At 41.1% G+C, this 16,382-nt stretch overlaps 1 protein-coding gene across 21 annotated transcripts in view; it reads left to right on the forward strand.

Moving 5' to 3' along the window:
- Window positions 1-16,382, forward strand: part of SOX5 (SRY-box transcription factor 5) — a 721,637-nt gene that overhangs the window by 316,527 nt on the left and 388,728 nt on the right. The window contains exon 1 of one of the 21 annotated variants that reach the window (XM_072874924.1): window positions 11,583-11,589. The exons of the other annotated variants lie outside the window; for them this stretch is intronic. The gene's annotated coding sequence lies outside the window, so the exon portion shown is untranslated. Of the gene's footprint in view, window positions 1-11,582; window positions 11,590-16,382 lie in introns of those variants that run through there. 21 annotated transcript variants of the gene reach the window in all.

A 16,382-nucleotide genomic window follows, 5' to 3' on the forward strand; every position in this document is an offset into this window, starting at 1 on the left:
AGGAAAATGTGTATTTTATTTTGTCCACTTTTTTAATTAAACATACCTCAAAACTGGAATTGGACTACCACACACAGCAAGTCCACTCAGGCAACATCCTTGTGGAAAGACAAGGTGCTATTCTAAGACTAATCCACACTCTGTAGGGTTTGGGAAAGAGCAGGAGTCAAAATCCTCAGATACTTTGAAGCTCCTTCAAGACAGGAATAGTTTGAAACTCTTTTATAAGATGGGTTTATCCACAACAGTCTGTGTTAATACATTGCCACTTCCTCACAAATGCCTGCTTAGTGTCTCTGTGGAACACTTGGAAAATACAAAATATCTTTGAAGGGATCATGAGGGCTGCCAGATGATATCAGATGAGTCAGAGGTCTGTTACTTAAAAGGAATCCTGCAGGACTCTTGTTTCACTGGTTTCCATTCTCCTCTGGTCTCCACTGGAGACTAATGGACTAATTGGGCTAAAATATTACTTAAATGAAGCTGCTGCCCTTTCCTAAACTAAAAGGGGTTACTGAGCCACTGTTGTAATTTAGTTATTCAACACAGAAGAAATGAAGAATAAATTAGTTATAAATATGTGTGGGATGGCTTTTTAATATACAGTCTGCTCAGTGTTATTTTGCAGTAGGTGCTCTGTTGAACATGGAGGAACTTTGTGAAACAGAGCTGGTGCAAAGTATGGAGCCAGGATCTGCATGACAAAACCTGCAGGCTTTTAAGCTTTTCTGACCAGTGCCGGTATCTTGCATACAGCGTGCTTGGCTTGTGCAAAAGACAGGAGTAATTTTCAGATTTGAATTTTATGTCTAGGCTTAGATTTTTGAGCACCCAGATTTGGTTTTGTCTGTATTGGGGAGGGTCTTGTCTGTTTATCTAAGTGTGTGTGGGATGCACCAGATGAGACTATACAGAATGATCATATGAACACAAATCTGCTTGTACTGCTGACAGAAAACACTCTGGATGTTGTCTGCCAGGACCCTTCTTTACTGGGAAAATGAGGGGTGGGGGATGTGTCATGGGATCTGACTTAACTTCCAGTGTCAGTAGGAAAGGACAGAACAAATCAACGAAATATGGAGTATCAAATTGCCAGGACCAGACAGTATTCATCCACAAGCTGTAAAGGAATTCAAATGGGAAATACACACCGTAACAGACCATTTGGAAGAAACAACGGCGAAGAATAGGGTTAGTAAACACAAAGATACATGTGTTTTATTGCAGAAGAGTTAATGTGGTTTCTGTTAACAGAAGTTGTGTTTCACAGATTACTGCAGTTCTGTGGAGGAGTCAAGAAGAGATGCTGGTGTTATCTACTTTGATTTGAAAAGGTGTTCAACAGGACCCTCACCAAAGGCTCCTGGAAAAACTTAGCTGTCATGAGATAAGGAGTAAGAGTCTCTATGGATAAATAATTGGCTAAAGGGTAGGAAACAAAGGGCAGGAATAAATAGACAGTTTTGACAGTGTAAGGAAGCCAGTGGTGTAGTCTCATAGGATGTCTGTGCTGCTAGGATATCTGTTGCTCAACATATCTTAAATGATCTGAGAAGGGAAAATTGAAAAAAAGGTTGCAGCTGCTAATAGGTTATTCAAGGAGTTGAAACCAAAACAGATTGCAGAGAAGGATCTCACATTAGTGAGGGACTGGTCAGTAAAATTAATGGCAGGTAAAAATCGGTGTGTATAAATTGTGAAGTAATGCATATGGGCAAAAAAAAAATATTCTAATTTTGCGTACAAAGTCATGAACTATAAACTAGCTTACCACTCAAGAGTGTCAGCTCAATGCTTAGTACCAATGAATAAAACAAGTAGTATGCTAAGAGTTGTTGGGAAAGGAACAGAGAACAGTATTATGCGACTGTATTTAGATTATTATTATTATGTCATTAGTGTTGTAACCATGGTTCAACCACATATGGAAGACTCTATTCCATTCTGGTTGTTCTCTCTCCTGCCCCCATCTCCAAAGTAGAAAAGATGTAAAAAAAGGATGGCAACTACAATCAGCTGTACAAAGTGACTTCCACATGAGGAATAGTAGATTGAGATCCTTAAGCCTGCGGGAGAGAAATGGTAGCAGTCTCTAAAATTGTGAGTGGCTCCAGAGAAAATGTATGGTCACACCTGGTCACGCTTTCTTCTGGTACAGAACTAGGTGACAGCAAAAGGATCCAGCACATCACTGAGTCGGAACTGTTTTACTTGCAACACATAGTTAAACTGTTGATCTTGTTGCCGTGAGATGTCATGGGCACCAAGCACCGGCATGGGTCAAAAAAGGGGTTAGACAAATTAATGGAAGAAAAATCCATTGAGGACACCAACATAACCACCAGCAAGTTGCTGGAGGGTAGGAGAACATACTGAGGAAATGCTGCCCTGTGATGGCCCTATTTTTGTGTTCTGCCCTACTATATTCTTGTGGCACTGCGTAAGGCAGAAGACAGAGCGTAACTGGGCAGATCTGTGGTGTGGTCTGGTCTGGTACAGTCGTTCCTGTGTTATAATTTTATGTATGGTGTCAGTGGTTTACAGTGCATGTGTGTATTCAAAGTCTTTTTAATTTACCAGTTTGTAGACAGGGAAGTATTAATGATTTGCAGTTTTGGGGGCTTGACAGGAAAGGAACTGTAAAAACACAGGAATGTGTGAATAGGTATGAGACCTCATTGGTGTCCTCCCAGTAACAGAGCTCTTTCACGATCATCCTGTAGTTGCCTGCTCAGTTGTTTCAAGCTGTATTTGTGGGGAGATCAAACTGTCAAAAGCTGTGGTATAAATTTTTCTTTTTTTCATCAGCTTCACAGATCACAGTGCCCCAGCAGCTGGATGGCCATAGGGGCAGGGGATTATGTTATAAAGAGGGTCAACCCTACTGATATATAATGCCAGAGCTACTGAGAGAGTCACTGGATTTCCATTTACAGTGCTCTAGATACTGTCTCAGTGGAAATACTAGACTCCTAGTCTTGCTGAAAACCGTGACCTTTTCCCAGTTGATGTCAATAGAGCTAGATTCTCTCTCTCTCTTTTTTTCTTTCTTTTAGCTTGAGCGTGATCTAATTTGTTCAAATAGAAGTTGTGCTATATATTTTCCCTACGCTTTCTCCTGTTTCCATACGCAATGGCTGGGACTCTTGAAGGAACCTGAAGCGTGAAAGTGATCTGTGTCAGCGGGACTGTGTATTTAACTCCATTGACATCCTTTGTGAAGTCCTTACCAATGGATTACAATTATCAGATTGTTTAGCTTAGTGTTATTAATGTACCTACCATGTGCATAGTCAGAAAAGTACCAATAGTTTATAGCTAGCACAGCTCTTTAGATAAAAATAAATTTATCAGACTAAATTATGTTTCAGCTTTTGATGGACCTTTATTTGTTTGGAAGGTTAGATGTTTCAAATGTAATGTGACACACGCAGACTAAAAGCTAAATGATTTATTTTGGTGGCTGAATGTGTTATAATAGCCATAGCTAAGAAATGTGAACTAATCAAGGATTAGATCCAAGAGGTTGTTAGAGCACCAGAGATAAATGACCAGGAGATCTAAGAGAGATCTAAGCTGAGGGAGGCCAGGTACAAGTTAAAATACCTCATTAAAAACATCTATGTTAATAGGACATTTCATTGCCTAACTGAAAATGTCTCTTATATTTTACATAGCCGTTAACTCAATTGTTCACGATTCTGCTCCTGGTGTAATAAGGGCTTTTAACAGGTCCTTTTTTGAGGGGAGTATCATTTGTGCTTTGTTCACATAATAATATAGGATAATACACATCCCCATAACCTTGTTAATATATGGTCATATTTAAAAGGCAAGGTGTTGAAACTGTATGAAAATACAAGAATGGAAGGATCTTTGCTAGGTTGGCATACAGTGAATCTTATTTCCTATTCCTTGAGTCCCCAGACTCTAAATGGTGAGGGCTCCAGAGACTTTTGGATACATATGTGCAGCATAGTTGATTCTGATACAGACATGTCTCAAGCTGAGAGAAGAAATGTTGTTCAGAAATAGTTTTCAAGGAATAAAATACCTAGATATTTTTAATTCTAACGTAAAATATATGATGGGGTCTCAACTGCAGGACTGTATGTTAATTTACAAAATGGATTAGACCATTTTTACTCTAATTGCACTGATATTATATTATTTTGGCCTGGTATCATTTGCGTGTTGTTATTTTAGTACTGCAGATTGAAGAAGATGCAAGCAATCACACAAATAATTACTGAAACCATTAAAAAAAAAGACCTACATCTCTGTGGACAAAACTCTTATCAGTGCTGATATGCAAGAAGTACTTCAAGAGGAAGCAGAAAAAGCAGGGAGTGCAGCTGTCTGTAATTAATTGGAGGAATAATATAATAACTATTATTAGAACAAACCAAACAATAGCTTTGGCAAATATTTTTGTAGCAACTTAAATCAGCAATGAAGATGATAAGCAGCCGTCGCAGGGGCAGCATTAGTGTACTAACGATGATCAAAGGCAGCAGTCAGCAGAGGGTGACTGGCACGCAACCACAGTGGAAACCTGCCGAAACCCCTCCTCGCACTTGCCTCCCCTCATCCTCCCCTCTCCTGACGTGACATTTCTGGTCTTTCCCAGAAGGCTCCCATCCCAGGAAGGCTCCCATCGCCGAAGCCAGCCAGCCGAAGCGATGCTGGGTACGTAACGTGCACCTGTACGGACACGCTCAGCACTTTGCGCCGGCTGAGAAGTCCTCCCGGGTCTTGGAGCAGCCGCCGAGGGGCTTCACCCGCCCTTTGGTGGTCCCGTACCTGCTCTGCTCTTGGCTGATCCTGCTCCGCAGCGAGCGGGCAGCCAGTTCCAGCTGCGTGGCATTTAAATGTTACCATAGTGATGAGTAGTGGACACTGCCACCTTTCTCTTTTTAATTAAAGAACAGATGCAGGGAAAGCTGATCTCTCGGTGACCCTCTTTAAGCTGACATCAACACGCTAATTGTTTTCAATTCTTTTCTTCCCCCAGCAGTCGCAGCTCTGTCCTTCGTTCCTATCAAGGTCTTGCCTCTGGTTAGGTTAAAGAAGCAGTAACTCTTTTCAGAGGCTCCCTTTGGGGACTGTTTCAAGCGGTGGCTGCTTCAGAGCGACTAAACTCTGCCGTCTCCATTAGCGAGGCGGGTAGGGAGGAACAAATGCTCTTGCCTGTGATGGGAAACTTCTGACTTTCCTGCGCTAAAAACAATCCTAGCAACAGCGCTAAGCAGGGATTTGCTTGGGGTATCCGGAAAAGTGTATGATTATGAAACGTAGGCATGCATCCTTCCAACCTCCCCTCACCTTGCACCATTTCAGTACAGCACAGTCATTGCTAAACAAACAAGGCAGTTGTGCCTGGGATGAATTTGGCTCAGGAAGAATTCTCCTGCCTTTTAATCCCCCTTCAGCCCTCGACTTGCAAAGCAGCCTCAGCTTTCTGCCTTAGTTTTCTCTTTTATAAAATAGCAGTAGAATTGCCGTTCACCTATTGTAGATAATAATTGAGCTTTGTCTAGGTGTTTTAATGCATAAATTATTTTATAAAGAAGAACTGCTGCTAGAGCAGTCAGTCTTCATCAGCAATTGCTGTATGCCGATGTCAGAGATTGTTATGGCTTTTCTTTAGGGATTGAAATTGCACATGGTATTCATGTTAATGATAGGCAAAAAATACATTATTTAATGGCTTCTGCTGTATTATCTGCCCTTTTTGCTTAGCTTCAGGCTAGAGTCAATAGGCAATTTAGCTCGAGAAAAACAGTTACCAAACAAGAAAAGGGATATTATTCATCCCATGCAGGTGTAAGTAAAACAAAAATAGTTTCAGATATCAAATTCAGACTTGCAGAAAGCACTTGCATCACGTAAGTTAACTGGTGATTGCCACTGGATGTCCTCATTGCTGAAGTGTAGAGTTCGGCTACAAGATCCTAAAGATCATCAGTGACAAGAACCCTTGAAATGCAGGAGGCTATTCAAACTGTTTATACAAGGAGATGGAAGGGCTGATGTTCTTTGTTGTTGTTGTCTCCTTTATCTCTGGGCTTGCTTGAGTTGGAGCAAGATCTCATTTTCATGATAACCTTACAAGGCAGGAGGTAATTCCTACATATGAAATACATCATTCTAACACATTCACAACACTCAAAAAAATAATTATTTTAACTGTAGAGCCAAGCTATCTGATGAAGCAAGATTTACATCTGGGGTCATGAATTGCTTTGTGTATAGTGCACATGGCTTCTTTCCTTAGCATTTTGTCTATTGAAATGTAAAACAGAAACACAGAATTTGTCAGTTGGTCTGTGAAGTTCAGATCACTTTGTCCATCATGTAAATACTCTTTCTCTGGCAGTTCTCGGTGTTTGTTGTCTAAGAGGAAGACAAAACCATCTAAAATACTGCTAAATATTTTGTTGTTCCTGGAAGGAAAGTCAGAAGTTTTCTTTCTGCTATCATAAACCTCAACTGAGAATTGAGGCTGAACAATAAAAGACCAACTGATCCTCTCATAATCCACCTAGCCACTGTTCTGTTACCCACGAACAGATGCAGTCCTTTTTAAAATACACCAGCAGTGTGGCCTCAATAAGTGTTTAAAACAAATACTTCTCTACACACAAATTTCCTTCATGTGAAATAGGCAGAAGTTACGTAGCAGTGTTGAGCTGCACAGTACAAGCCCTAGTGAGCTTCCCCGGAGTTTGCTGAGTTTTAGGACGTAGGACTGTATTTTGCTGCATCGTGAGGATAAAGTGAAGGTGTGAAGTTCATATCTGAATGTCAACATCCCACAAGTAATCTTTTAATGCATTATGCTCCCACTTTAATTTGTAGGCATTTGAATTTTCTGTATCAAGTCAGGGAAAACTGACAGGCGCAGCCAAAAATGCATGTTGGCCTTCTATTCAAGTGAGACAGTGTGGGGTTTCCTTTCCCAGCAGAATTTGGAGTCTCATTTATTTGACTGTAGCTGAAAAATGGCAAACTATTCATTTAAACCAAAACCCTAATAATAATACTGATGCAGAAAGACCTTTAATAATTTTAAACAATGGTGATTTGTGACTTCATTTATGCCAAGAACATGACCACAGAGAGAAGTGTTGTGTGCTGTAATAAAGTGCAGAACGTAAGACCCAGCTTAAGCTGGGACTAAATGCTCGGTAGGTCAGTACATTCTGTCTTAATTTGAGCTCATCCACAGTAAGCCTTTTTTGCAGGATAAGTAGCTGAAAGGGCAAGGCTTCTTACGCCTCTTCTAGGGAGAGCATCTGCGTGCTTCTGGGGTTTTATTGGAAGTTATTTGATGCTAGATGTTTGCTCCATTATGACAGTGATTTTAACAATATTTTGGAATGAAAATAATTTGAGCAGATTAGTAATTGGACCACCCATTTCCTCAACATCAGGAGGCCAATTTCCCTTTGAGAATTGTCAACTGTGAAGCCACAATGCTTGAAAATTTATCCTAAGTTACGTATTTGGTTGTATTTATTTCCTTTGCCTCCAAATACTGGTTTGATATTTCCTTTGTTGTTGACAAGTTGTTGACAACATGCCAAGGAAATAGGGCTGCAGCTTATACGAGGGCCCCAAGTTTTTTTACATTTTCTTTAAGGTCATTCCTGTTAAGCATCTGATTTTTGTCACGTGCAAAGGTCCTGAAGTCAGATTCTTTAGTATAATACACTCCCATATTCAAAGACCACAGAGAGTCTGTTTGGCACCTTAGCAATGATGCAAGGGGTCTTATTGGCATATTTCAGGAGGTTGTTTGCCACTTTGTAGTTAATATAGATGTGACTGTGTATTTAAGCAGAAAGTTCTTGTGAACACAATGCACATTTTAAATGCTTGAAATTGAATTTAGTTTTATATAACTCTTGCCCCATATAATATGAATTTCTAACAAAAGCATATAGAGCTAAAGCTCTACGTCCAGTTTTTGTCATGCACGGAGCATTGGGTCTGTAATCAGCTCCTGCCTCGTGCTCATCCACAGCTGCAGTTCTGTTTTGAGGTCATTTGCCATGTATATGGCCAGCAGACCATACAAGGTCAACAGACCAGCTGCATCCAGTGTTTTGACTTCTGGAGCCCATGGTCCTGCCCCATCTTACCATGGATGTAGCCAGCTTTGTTTCCTGGCTCACCTTCAACGCACACAATGCACGTCCATCGTGGTACCCTGATGCTCTAGAAGCCCTCCACGTCGTGTGCAGGGGCTCGTTCAGAGGGAGGAAAGAAATTCGGGAGTTGTGCTTTTGCTTTTCACAACTGAAGATTTTTTTTAATTGCCGGACAAGTAGGTCCTCAGATCCATATACAGCTCTTCAAATTGGTGCTCTGACTTCCTGGGAAGTTGTTGGACACTTTGGAGTCTTGAGAATTACGTTGGAGCATGGGACTGGGAACCCAACTTTACGTCATGCCTTTGAAAATGCTGCATCTACGTGTAGTTGGTCCAGCTTACTTCTGTGGTCTAAAAGGAAGTCCACAAAGCAGAGTAGGAGGAACATACTCTCCTTGTCTATCCTAAAATATTATCCTGTTCCTTGTCAGTATGGAAGCAGTACTAGATAGATCCTCTGCCAAAAATATGACAGGTTGTCATGATGGAAGGACACTGCTCCGAATAACTGCTGGAGATTGTCTGCGTAAGGTTGATTTGCTGTGGGATGTATAGAGGGATTTACTGTCATCCATAGATATTGGAAACAGGAATCCCAGTTAGGAAGCAGGCATTACCCAAGTATGTGGTGAAATGACAGAAACTCATAAAGCTGCAAGGGTCCTTTTGTAAAATGCGTGTGAGTAGCCAAGTGGGACAATAGTAACACTGCTAATTCATTTAATTAATATGTAATTTACTTGGAGTGGTGTTCATTCTAGTCTGTTTTTCTTCAGAAAGATGTTTTCTGCTGTGGTGAAGCTGTGATTCATTTCCATTTCACTACTTTCATTTTCATGGTCTCTTTGTTAATTGTCAAGGCCTGTTTGATGATTACAGTGGCTAGTAAATGCATTGCTAAATTATGGTCATAAAAAACAATGGAAAAAAAGACCCATTCATTTAGATTTTTTTTTCTTTTTTTTTGTCCCAAGCAAAAGACTGTGTTCTGGACTCTAGCAAAAACAAACAGTGTAATATTTCTCCTATCCTGTTCGCTTTGCAGCTTCTTTGTTGTTTTTGCTTTCATATGCTTTTCTACGGGGTTATGTATATTTGCTCTAGGACAACCTGGAATGTAGGTAGAGCAGGAGTTTGAGTACATCGAAACTCCGAGGATGCAAGGGGTGTACAGGTACATCTTGGTGCCCCTCAGAGGGAACTGCAAATCCCTGAAGCATCCCATCACTCCTGGTGCGTGCTCCTCAGAGCAGGTCCTTCTGAGGAGGAGGGTTTCCAGCTAGGCTTGAAAGACGCTAGCTAGCAAATTAGATGATAATTTTGAACCGATGTCTGCTCTGCAGCAGAAAGGAAATATGGCACTCGCTGGGCCAGAAGTTAGGGCACAAAAATTTGGGGGAAATGCAAGCGCTGTCCTTGTTGGGTTTGTGCTCTGTTTGTGTGTGCGTGTGGTTGTATTAAGTTAAACTGTGCAGAAGGAAATACAGCTTGAGACTTTTGCCAAGTTGGTGTCAAATTAGGCATTACCACAGGCCCTTTAGTAAAAACTCTCCACAGAGGATGATATTTGTATGCAAGCCTTTAAATTTTTTTCCTTGGTTTTGCTTTTGATGTTTTGCTCCTGCTCAACAACAGCAAGTATGAAAATAACTCCCTTCAGCCTGGCTTTAATTTCAGTCCTCCTCCTTTTTCTGCAGAATTGTGGCATGTTGAGCTTAAAACCATCTTCACTTCAGAATATATGAAAACTTTTTGCCTAGCCAAAGATGAAGGATTATTTTTGGCACACAGTCAAAACATGGCTTGATCCTGTCTAATCCATGAGACTAGTTTGATCAGTTTAACTGTTACGTAGGTAGCTTTCCCAACGCCATAGCTTTTCCTCTTACAGATAGAATCTGAACTGGTTTCAGTGTAATGGAATATTAATTTTGCCTGTTTTAGAAATGTTGTAGTTTGAGAATATATGTCTTTGTAGCAGGGCTTATATCATTTATTCTTTAAAGCAGCACAGTATTGCTTAAATTTTAGATGTTATAGCTAAGGAGTTGGGTTTGTAAAGGAAATCTTTTGTGCTTTCTATTAAATGCAGTTCTGATTGACTCAACCAAAGTGATTAGTGCCCAACCTGTGTTATCCAGACGTTTGTCAGATATTTTATTTCATTTCATTTCATACATCTCGAACTACCAAGGCAACCTTGTCATTGCAATTTTCACACCCTTTCTTTTTCTTTGTTCTATATGTCAGTGAAATCTTATCTCTGCAGTCTTCTGTCATAGGTTAATAGTCTGGAACAAACTTCATTTAAGACTCTTACATAGGAAAAATGGGGAGAGATTATAGAGAAGAAAGTTGGTGGCCACAACCACCGTTGGATAGATGGTATCTAACAGACTCTGATAGTTTTGAAATACCAGCCAAAGGTCTGGGAGAGGCAGAGAAGACCTGACCTCAAAAGATTGACTCACTCGGTTCAGGTGCCTGGCTGAACCCCTGGGACCTCCTTTCACATCACCAAAGTTCAAGTTTTATACGGGCAAAACTGAAGTTGTTCAGGTTTTGCATGGCGTTGCTTTTAAGGATGGGACAAAACCACAAAGGTCAGGCCTGGATTTATATTTGTTCAGTGTTTTTGTTATTGTTCATATAAATCTACGGAAGTATGTGTAGGCTCCTGGAAAATCTGTGAGATAAAGTTTCCTTATTTCACAGTCTTACAAAAAGACCTGCACTTGGTTTTTCTTCAGCACATCCTTCATTGACAGGTCCAGGTACCTCTTTTAAACAAGGAACTGTCTTGTTTACATGTTCCTCTATTTCTCCCATTTCCAACTGCAGTTTCTGTTTAAAGTGGCTCAGAACAGCTTTTTAAAAGCAAAACATTATTTTTACACAGAAAAGTAAACCACAAGCAGGCAAAAATGTTAAAACAAAAAGGGAAGGTCTGGGATAAACCCCGGTCAACTTAGAATCCCTGCTTTTTGCCTGAGAGAAGCAGAGAGCCCCTGAGTCACATTTTCCTCTGTCCCCTTCCAGTATCTGCTCAACTGCCCTCTCCGTAAGGCTGCGGACTTTTACTATCCCCTTTGATCCTGTGTTCAGTCCTGGAAAGAATAAACTCTGCCAGCCTAGATTCAGCCAGTGAGGAGGCGTTTTCCAATTAATAACTTTTCTACTGTTTCCTCCAGGATATCATTACTGTTTCTAACAAATAATCTTTACTCTTGCTTCATTTCCTGTTCGTCTCCCTGTCCGTTCCCTTTGGTTTAATTGTTTGAAGTTAGCCAGCATAATAATAATGACACTGTGATCTACAGCAAGTCCATAAACTGCAACATGATTTTTTTCCTTTTTCATAAGATGCATCGCAGACCACAGACTCAAAACTCTTGGAGTGCCTGGAGACCTTCATTCGGATCCTGGTAGAAGAGCTTTACATTTTTCCTGCTCTAAAAAAAATTCAACACAAGTTACTATTGAGACTTTGCTTGGATAAGACCTTACAAAACAGAGCCTCTCAGCCGGTCACATGGGTGGATGTTTACAGATACAATTTGATAAGGAAGTCAGTAGTGTTATGCTGGTGACAGTATTGGCTTCTTTAAATAAGAGCCAACATTTCCCAATGCACAGGGAAGAACTCAGGAAGCTCTGGCAGATATGAAGCCCAGATTTTTGAGCTGACCTTCACCCACTGACACTTGTAGTCCTCCTCTAATTTGGACCCACAGCAGTCGTTGGCTGGCCGGCCAGCTGTGGTGTGACAGGGGAAGAACTGTGACTGTGGGTAGGGCATCTGCACCCCAAGTGCCTGAATCCTGCGAAAAACAAAACCCCAGGACTTTATACCAGCAGGACACCTGTCAAGACCTGGGAAAAAAGGCACGAAGCTGCTTTCTCATGGGGTGTTTCTCTCCTTTTCTTGATAAGGATGGCCATAGCCTTTATAGAACACCGAGTCACCAGTTAAAGAGATGCTGGGAGACTCCCTTGTCTTTCCCATGTCTCCTTTTTGCCCTGCTTAGCCTTTCCTCCTCTCCCTCCAAATATTTCTAACCCGTCTCTCCTTTGAAGACACAGAACAGCGTGGCTGCTGCTGGCCAGTGCGGTATCAAACACTGGCGTGCTGCCGCCGCCACACAGCTCGCAAAGGTCAGGCACTTTCTGTGAGCGGCTGTGGAGGAGCAGCTGCCGGGGAAGGAGTCCACAGCGCTGCTGAGACTTCAGGTGCTTTATTTTTCTACTGACCACTCTGTTTTTATTTTATCTATAGTTTCTCTCTTTCCTCCCCAACATCCCTCCTTTTTGCTCCATTATTCTCCCATTTCTTTTATCTCTTATTTTGATTTATTTTAAAGAAGATTCGGTAGTTCATAGTGAATGTTGCAAAAGAGGAGTGAAGAAAAGACAGAGTTAGATAAAGGAGGGAGGGTTTAGGGAAGAGGGCAGAACAAGTACCCTTTATCAGGAACCTGAAATGGATCCCCTTCTTTTGCCAACATCGAGTATCTCTGAAACTTCAGTGGAAGATTAACTGTGTAAGAGCTACACAGGTATGAGTTTATTTTTACTCTTGGTTACTGCCATTAGCAGAAGAGCAGAGGTGCAAGAGGTGGAGCTGGAGGTCCTGAGCCAGATGATGAATATGTCGTTGGCCGCGTGATAAATACGGTGAAACCACTGTTTTCTCTGTTTTCCTTTTTCAAGAAACGTAGGAAATTATGCGCACAAAAGCTGTGTTAAAATAACATTGCTTGCAAAGTCAAGCACTCTAATTACATTGCTCAACACTGTGTTGTCTGTGTAATTTCATTTCAGGATTCTTCTATCTGTATGTATGATACAGTCTACAATTATATGATCATGTACAATTTTTCTTCTACAGAGAGCCTCATTGACCACACAGAATGAAGATGGTCAATTAATGAGCAGCTGTTCAATCTTGCATTATTCCTTATTGTACAGCATGTAGCACTGTCCCTACACATACCGTTCTTGCTCTGAAGACAGAATTATTTGTTTTTTCATAGTCTTTTGTATGGCACTGTTCAATAGAATATCTAAGTGCATCACAAACTTTTACTTTATCTTCACAATAGGTGTGTTGGGAACCTGAGGAAGGGGGGTACCTCCATTTTACAGATGGGGAAACCAGGGAGCAGAAATTTTGCTGATGTGGTGCATCCAAGACAATTTAAGATACTAAAAAATCATCTGGTTTTATGTATTCCTTTCAATAGTAAACCCTCACCTCATTCACAACATACCTTCACAATCTGCAACAAGTGAATCAAACCCTCAAAACCCCATCCTCACTGACAACCCGTGCTTGATGCGTTCTGCAAGAAGATTTGTTCTGTGCAATGGTACAGGGATCTTGCAGAAAAATAATCTGTGATCGTGCAATTCCTGTGTTGCAATTCATCTACATGATGGGGCCAAACAAAGGTTGTATAGGCAGTTATAATTCTGCGTGTCCTAACTTTTCAGCACCAGATTTTGAAGCCTTTGGAGCATTTTGCGTGTATATTATTTTGTCTTTTCAGACTAGGCATGGTGTGTAAAACCAAACTTTCTTTTCCTTTTCATCATCTTCTTCCCTTCTCTTACCTCCCCCACCAGTATCAGGTGATTTTTTTTTCTTTTACTTTGGTTTTTTGCTACTTTTTACAGCTCTAGTACAGATATTTCAATGTCCTGTAATTTATTCTTTCTCTAAATGTCAATTTCCTTGCTGCTGCTGATTTGCGTTCAGATATAACGCCTAAAGCAGACTGTCAGCCATTCTGAAAGTATATGATTCTTCTCTCTCAATATCACACGAGCCAAGTCTGGCTGGAAGGACAGCAGAAAACTAAATTGTTCTCATAAAAAAGAAAACATAGCACTAATGTATCTTTATACTTATGTTCAGGTATCCCTTTTGTGTTATTAAGGGGCCTCATGATCTTGTGTGTTTTCTCTACAGGGGATCATGTTCATTTATATTTATAAGGTCTCCCGTAATAGATGCTTTCCAGAAACATAAAAGTGAGTCCAAAAGTTCTTTGGATGCTATCAAACCAGAAGTGAGCACTGCATTGTATTATCCAGCAGCAAAAAAAGAGCTCCTCAGAACCCCAAAAAATGAACTGATGAAGTTGTATATATAAACTAAAGGCTGATCCTGCTGCCCTTGTGGAGCTCAGATGATTTCAGTGCAAGGGAGCATAGAAATCAAGCATCTTTGTGAAAGCTTGGTTCTCCCTGAGATAGACACGCTTTAAGACATCAGGTGTGTGGATATATTTGTGTATACATGAATATTTAAGTCCTCAGAAACAAATTATTTGCTGCAACTCAACAGGTTGCCAGGCTGAGCCAATGCCTAGTGAAGGTTATTGCTGGTCCCTGTCTGGGTGTGGTAGCCTGTCCCACCTGCCAGGTAATGAGACTTAGTGGAGTAAAAGCAGTTTAAGCTAAGTTTCATTACCTTCTACTTGTGGACAGTTGCAAGTCGTGTTCTAGCTTGGCTGGTGGACTTACTTATGTACCCAGAAGCCCTCCTAAGTTTGCACTTTGACACTCATAAATACCTTTTCACTTCAGAAAACATGATAATTTTTTTAATTTAGAATATAACTTTCTTCATGTATCAGTCTGTATTGTGTGTGTGTGATTTTAAAGGTGTCTCAGTGTTCTATACTAATGTCATGGATGTAGACAGTTTGAAAAACATCCGTCAATCATTTTGTCTGCCTATCTATCTTTCTTGGTGGTGGTTGACATCTTCTTAGATTTTGCTGACTGTGTTTTAAGCAAAACAGTTGGTTATTTTGCGCTTTTTCTTCCCCTCTATAAAGGGCACGTCAGAAAGATAGCTGCCTGAATCCCATAACAATGAAGGCGTAACTCTTGAGTCTAATCCAAGTTTAAAAGGGCAATAAAAATTGACTCCATTTCAGTGGTTTCCAAGGTGTCTCTAAATAGATTATTATGAACAACTTAAAGGAAAATATAGTTCAGTCCCTGTTCTCCTCCCCTACATGTTCCTACCTCTGGAACAGGCAACATTTTTCAAGCGTTATTGGCTGTTCTTATATTGAGGCTCCTCTTCTCAACTATGTGCATCATGCTTTTGCCTTGCTAGGAGTGATCCCTACTGCAAACCCAACCACCAGCCTACAGTGGTTTCATCAAGCAACCTTGAAATAGTAAATAGCACTCACTCCAAGGCTATTATACACCAGCCGGGTGCCTATACATTTCACCTGGTAGAAGAGCGTCAGAGTTCGCCCACTTCTGTTGGTGGCCACTGAAAAGTCTCTAACGGTCCCATGTTGGCCCTGTCTGCTGAGACACAAGTTGTCACTGCTGTGACGAGGGAGCAGCCGTGTTGTCACACAGTCCTCTCACTGCAGCTCCCAGCCTTGCCTGGCATCCATGCTCTCATGGGACTGTGACTCAGCTAGAGTTTGGGGGTGGACTTTACTTTAGTGAGCTTCCCAGAGGGATAGAAAAGGCTTTTAAACTCTACATCCAGGTTTTACTTAAAGAAACAAAGACCTTTTTTTACATATATGTGTGTGTGTATGTATGTATGTATATATATATTAAAAAAGATAACACTCAGAAGAATGAGGTTAAATGGTGTAGAAAACTTGACTTATGAATATACCTTTCCTACCTAATGGCTCCTTGTGGTTTAGACTCTCCTCTTCAGTCTTCCTTTAAGCCTAGCAAACCTGTGACTCCTTCTCTTGTACCAAACTGTCCACAGTCCAGTCTGAGACACCAAGAAAAGTCTCTTTCCCTCATCCAAGGGACTTGGCTGAGCATCATCTCCTTGTTCAACCAGGGTGCTGCTTCTTATGAAGACTCCTCGGGAGCTGCACAGGCATGCTCGGTCCAGGCTCTTCTCTCTCACCCCTCTACCTGCCACCCTGCACCTAGAGAGCAGCCTGCGTTTTCCCTCCAGGACGTGGCAAGAGGGTCAGAGAAGCAACCTTCCTTGCTGCTGCCCAGCCCCAGCCTTTTCAAAGAAACATAACTGTGCAAGCACCCAGCCTGCAATCCTTCAGATATTTGTACGATATGAGCTGTAAAGGATGGAGGGATTTTTTCCAGCAATGCTTTAATTAGCCTGTATATGTGCAGCTACAGAAAGGCATGACAATTTTTGGCCTAAAGATCATCAATGCCCTGTGTCTTCACATGAGACATTTGTTCGAGCAGC

Source organism: Ciconia boyciana, chromosome 1 (assembly GCF_034638445.1).
Source record: "Ciconia boyciana chromosome 1, ASM3463844v1, whole genome shotgun sequence".
Classification (NCBI taxonomy): domain Eukaryota; kingdom Metazoa; phylum Chordata; class Aves; order Ciconiiformes; family Ciconiidae; genus Ciconia; species Ciconia boyciana.